Source organism: Gavialis gangeticus, unplaced genomic scaffold, assembly GCF_001723915.1.
Source record: "Gavialis gangeticus isolate Ggan-Ray unplaced genomic scaffold, GavGan_comp1, whole genome shotgun sequence".
Taxonomy (NCBI): Eukaryota; Metazoa; Chordata; order Crocodylia; family Gavialidae; genus Gavialis; species Gavialis gangeticus.
The window spans coordinates 9046745-9052812 of record NW_017729014.1 but is presented as its reverse complement, the minus strand read 5'-3'; the positions used below and the strand labels follow the sequence as shown (position 1 = coordinate 9052812).

Here is a 6068-nt window from a genome sequence, read left to right as displayed (position 1 = left end):
CAGGGACTATGGGGAGTGGCAGGAGCACATGCCACTCAGCTGCTTCTCCTCATTGGTGCTGACCCAGCCAGGCCCGTCCTGTCCTGAGCGGCACATGGTGAAGCCACGGCTGAGCTGGCTTTGCTGCATGCCGTTCGGGATGGGATGGGACAGGCCCGGCTGCGTCAGCACCAGCAAAAAGAGGAGGCTGAGCTGGCTGCTGGTCAGGACCAGCCTGGCCCGGCCAGAGCGGCACACAGCTCAACCATGCCTTCCCTTACCTCTGCTGGCCTGTGCCGGCTGGTCCCAAGCAGCACTCAGCTCAACCACCACTTCTCCTCGCTGGTGCCCAGCCCATCCTGAGCAGCACATGGGGGAGCAGTGGCTGGGCCAGCTTTGCTGTGTGCCACTCGAGACATGACAGGTCTGGCTGAGTTGGCACCAGCAAAGAGAAGCAGCGGCTGAGCCATGTGCCGCTTGGGACCAGCTCAGCCATGGGTTTCCCTTCCTGGTGCCAGCCTAGCCTGGCCTGAGAGGCATACAGCAAAGCCATGGCTTCCATTTACCTCTGCCGGCGTGTCCCGGCCGGTCCCAAGGGGCACATAGTTCGGCTACTGCTTTTCCTCACTGGTGCCGACTCAGCCAAGCCTGTCATCCCAAGCGGCATGCAGGGAAGCAGCAGCTGGGCCGGCTTTGCTGCATGCCACTCAGGACAGGACAGGATGAGCCCAGCTGGGTCAGCGAGGAGAAATAGTGGCTGAGCCAGCTGAGACACGTGCCACTTTCCTGTGCCACTTGGCTGCTGTGCTGAGCAGCATGCAAGGAAGCAGCACACAGCTCAGCTGGCTCAGCCACCACTTCTCCTTGCCAGTGCCGGCCCTGCCAGGCCCGTCCCATCCCAAGCAGCACGCAGCAAATCAGACCCAGGTGCTGGTTCCCTGCATGCTGCTCAGAATGCAATGGGCCCAGCTGAGTCGGCACCGGTGAGAAGTGGTGGCTGAGCCATGTACACTTGGGACCGGATGGGCCAGGCTGGTGGAGGTAAATGCGCAGCTTTGCACAGCTGTTCCCAGAGCCCTGGGGGCTCCTGCTGTGCCCTGGGGGACTCTGCTTCACTTGCACTGTGTCCAGCATGCATAGAAGCCAAGCTGGGAGCCCCCCCCAAACCCAGCGTCCTGCCAGGCAGCATCCTCTTGCGGGCAGGGCAGCTGCGCCGTATCCCACGGAGCTGTGTGGGCCAGGCTGGGCTCCACCTTGGGTGCTGCTGGGGGCCCAGCTGTGGCCCGAATCTGTGAAGCTCTGGGGCAGCCTCCACTCCCCTCTTGGCCCCCCAGTCTCCTCCGGCTGACACCTTCTCAAGGGCTTGGACAGGCCAGCCTACCCACTGTGCCTCCCGCTGCACCTGCTTCTACCCGTGTCTCTCCTCCCTCTCTCTCTTTCCCTCTCCCTCCTTCCTTCCCTCTCTCTTCCCTCTTTCTCTTCCCTCTCTCTTCCTTCTCTTTTCTTTTCCTCTTCCTTCTCTCTTCTTTCTTCTCTCTCTTCCCTTTCTCTTCTCTCCCTCTTCCTTCTCTCTTCTCCCTCTATGAAGTTTTATTTATTGTCACCAGGTTTAGAATTTTTAGAAAACCTGGTATTTACCATAAAAAAGAGATGTTTATTATTATTAACTATATTAATATACAGTGCATCCTGCCATATACCGCCCCCCCAGTTTTTTTTGTTGTTGTTGCTTGCCAGCACTCCGGCACCTTACACGGTAGACAGTGTGGTTTTTTCAGCACTCTGGCTGAAAAACATTGCCTACCCCTGACATAGGCCATGTGACAGAATGTAACTTCCAGTTCCAAGGCCATACTATCTCAGCCCAAAAGTACTTCTGGGGGCAAAGGGAGGGACCTCCAGTGGCAAAGGGCAGGGGTTAGGGGGTGGGACTTCTGGCCACAAGATGGAGATCAGGGGGCGGGGCAATTGTCAAGCGGGGGCGGCTACCCATGTGGCTCTCAACAGCTCACAAAATTCGTGGAGTGGCCCTCCAGCTGAAATAATTGCCCACCCCTGGTCCAGGCAATACCCAACCACATTTTCCTTACAGCTGTTTGTCTCTTCCCCTCTAGTTCTAGTGAACTGGATGCATTTAAATTGCCTTGACAAGCTGCTACTTGAGGCAGTCCTCAACAGACTCAAGGCACACCTTGATAGAATCAAGACACCCCATGGTAAATGCCAACTCCTAGTCTTCACTTATTTTTTAGACTACAGAAAAATAATAAAGAAATTCTGTTGCAGAGAACTCAGAAAGATCCCAGCAGGGCAGAGTGCTTTCAACACTATGAATTCTTATTTGAAAGAGGTTTATCTTATGACTTGTATTTTGTAAAATTAACAGTTCTGACATTGTATAGCACCCTTAAAATGATCTCAAGGCACCCAAAGGTGCCATGACACCCTGTTTGAGAATCAGTGGATTACATAAATTAACCCAGCAGCTCTGTGCTGAAAGCAGAGCCACAGGAGTTGATTCCTGGCAGCTCTGTTCTCAGCATGGAGCCACTGCATTAAATTTAGTGAGACCCAAGTGCCCGGGAAGAATTCTTCCTTCCCAGGCTCCTTGGTCTTGCTGTATGGTGGCTGCATGCTGAGAGCAGAGCTGCCAGGGTTAAATGTGGAGCCGCTATGCAGCAAGATCCAGGAGCTCGGGGAAGCATTCTTCCATGGGTTCCCAGGTCTTGAAGACCCTAACTGGTCTTCCAGTTTTCTTTCCCCAGCAGCTCCACTCTCAGTGCAGAGCTGCTATGTAGTAATGAGACCAGGGACCCCAGGGAGGTGTTTTTTCCTGGGCTCTCAGGTCTCCTTGCAATTATGGCAGTGGCTGTACACTGAGGGTGGAGCAGCTGGCAGTTAATCACATGGTGAGACCACTGAACCAGGGGAAGCATGCCTCCCCCCACTGCAAGGTCTCCTGCACTGAAGCCCTGGTAGCCCCACACTAAGCAGAGAGCCATGGAACCGGGGAGCCATGCTTTCCCCGCTCTGTGGTTTTGCTATACTTAAGCTACTTAGAGTAGCTGCTCCCATTATGAAAGTGGGGTGAACAGTAGAGGTGTGAAGGGTGGGAATGGATAGAGGGGCTGGGAGCTCTGCATCCTGGGATGCTGGAGGACTGCAAATTAAGCGTTTTACCTCCCTGGATCAGACTATCGATACGTTGATGGAACAACCTGGGGAAGACAGACCAAAGATAACCCTTGCTTCAACTGGCTTATCTTTAAAACATTTAGCAAGTGCTTAAAACTGGATAGCGCCCTTTAACATGCTTCTGTTTAAGTGCCTTTATGACAGTTTAAAGATTACCTGTAGATGAAATGTAGTTTTTGTCATCTCGCTGGCAGGCAAAAACCCTTTTCAAAAGAATGCAAAATGAAGAAAGTGCCTTTGATGATGCCGAGCATTATGACTTACTTTTTAGGTTCACTCACCCCACAGGATTTCTCTGCTGTCTCTTGGTATCTGTGGGTACTTGTACACATGACACTGAGACAATGTACACGTGACGGAAGTTTCCCTTTGTGTGGCTTAGTCGCATCACACTGGACACGTATATCAGTTTTTGGGGTTTAAAATTTGTTCTCATTGTTAAAAACTAAACCACATCCTAATGTAGTTTAGTTTGCAGTGATGCAACTTGCAGTGATGCAGCCATAAATCTGTCACACATACATGCTAATTCACTGAATTATGTGTCCTGAGCCCCTTTGTCCACCAGGTGTCGCTACAATTTGCAGGTATTTATGTGTAATGAACATTTTAGGACACCAGGTGTAGCTGCAGAGCCTGACATGAATCAATCTTCTGCTGACCTTTTTCTTCCTTTATTAAATAAATAATTCAAAGAAACCTTTTTTTGTTTATCATCTCCTATTTCACTTGGAGTGGTGGGTATCCTAAGGTGAAGACTGGGGTGATCCCAGTCTCTTTTGAAGATCAGTCCGTGTCTGCTGTGTATGTGTTCCCTTCTCCATTATCAGGGATAATGTGGTGCGTGGTGTACCTTGACCCCCTCAGCGTTATTATATAAATACTGCACAGTGAAGCATGCTATTGAAGGCTTCTGCTCTGAGCATTTAACACCTAATAGGAGGTTAATGCATTTCCAAAGTTGCTGTCAGTCTTTGCAACAACAGGGGAGATTATCTTTGGCCCTGTTGGGCATGTTCTGCTCCAGCAAAAGGAGGGGTCATTACAAGAAACAAGTCCGACTGGGAGCAGCACCTCTGTGGCCCTCCACTCTGCACCTCTAAAGCATTCCTTTTCAGCTGGCTGTGGCATGATTGTCCCCTATAACACCATTAATTCACTCGTCGCTTTTACATAAACCTGACAAGCAGATTTCTGTGAACCTGGGAATGAGCAGTCTGGTACTGTTCCATGGCATCCAGAATGAGCATGCCCATAAGATACACAGAGTTGCTACAGGTGCAGCCAGAGGCCCCCTCCCTGGCTTGACTCAACCTGGCCCAGAATGTCCCAGGTGAACTCCTGTGGCTGCCACCAAAAGTTGCAACACTGGCAGAGCATGTCACTGGGAGATGCTACAGGGTTGGGTGGGGGGAGGGAGCAAACTGCCCTTGGCTACCTTTTCAGCTGGCTGCAGCTTCACTGACCCCCATAATGCCATTAATTTGCTCACTGCTTTTATGTGAAACCAATAAGCAGGGTTCTATGCACCCGATCACAAGTCCAAAATGTGGCCGCTTTATGAACAGCGGGTGAGCTATTTCTCAATTGCTCAGCATCTCACATCATGTCCTGCTGGGATCAGTGTCAAAAGTTGCAACACTTGTGGGGCATGTCTGCTGTCCAAACTTTGCACAGACAATACTGGGGCAAAGGGGAGTGAACTTTCTTTGGCCAGGTCACCTCAAGACCTATAAATTGATCGCACAGCTCCCTGGGGTACCCCTTATTGATCTGTCTGACATTCAGAGCAGAATGGAGTGGACTGGGGCACATAGGTCTAGGTCCAATTGGACCTTTGCTAAAACAAAGAGCCTAGTGTGGGTGCTGGGGGACCCTAAGGTTGTACACCAGTTTGTCTGCAGCTCGCAGGCCAACTGGCACATCTACCTTGAGGTTTCAAGGAGAATGGCAGAGCAGGAGCACAGCAGGACCACACTACAATGCCAGACCAAAGCATTGAGTGCAAATCCTGCAGGCTGCCTTCCACAGGGATGTCACCAGAGCACAGTGGCAGGGCACCCCACTGCATGACGTAATACTCTACAAGTACCTCCAGCCACTAATGAAGGTACTGGATTGGCATGAACAATGAGGGACAGAGGCCTCTGGGGCATCCTTGCCTGCAGACACTTCACCAACCATGGCTGCGACTTGTGGGAACTCCAGGGACTGCAGTGAAGAAAACAGCAGAAATGTCCCAGTCATATCACCTGCCAGTTCTGAGGAGGATAGACCAAGAAGCTTGACATCCACACCTGGTATGTGAAGCTCTGGGGAACCGTATAATCACCTGAACTGACAGCTGCGATTAGGCTGGGCTCCGAAGTGAAGTGGGGGGAGAGGGACTTGCTTTCAGCCACTTATTTGAAGCGAGATCTCACTTGTTTACAGCCACTCAGGGCCTGCAACCCCCTGTGGCCAAGCAACCCTTCCCCATCATTTTGGCCAACCACTTCTTTTCTGCTTGCAAGTTTCACCGAGTGTGCCTTTTTCGAGCATCAAGCATCCTTAATTTACTCTATTTCCCACATTTCTTGATTTTCAGTTTTGATTCCAATACCGCCACCAAGGACATGCAGGCTACCACAGCAGGATGCAGCCAAATGCACGAAAAACAGGCTGGTGATTGCCTTCAGGGAATGCAAGCAGTGGCCAGACAAGCTGGTCACACAGGTCCATGATGCTATGGGAAGATTCATGGCTGTCCACCACAAAAGGACCTGCGCTGCATCCAGGAGGCATTCCAAGACACGGCAGGACTGGCACATACTGACACGCGTACTGTTAATGATTCTGTGCCCAATCCTGCACCTGTCCATGAACCTGTCCCTGCGGGGGCAGCAACAGTGGGC

At 51.5% G+C, this 6068-nt stretch overlaps 1 long non-coding RNA gene across 1 annotated transcript in view; it reads right to left on the bottom strand.

The window, feature by feature from the left end:
* Window positions 1-3896, bottom strand: part of LOC109293647 — a 13840-nt gene extending 9944 nt beyond the window's left edge. The window contains exons 1-2 of the long non-coding RNA XR_002096354.1: window positions 3753-3896; window positions 1392-1397 (exon numbers count right to left, since the gene is read on the bottom strand). This is a non-coding gene — a long non-coding RNA (uncharacterized LOC109293647). The remainder of the gene's footprint in view (window positions 1-1391; window positions 1398-3752) is intronic.
* Window positions 3897-6068: the final 2172 nt, after the last annotated feature.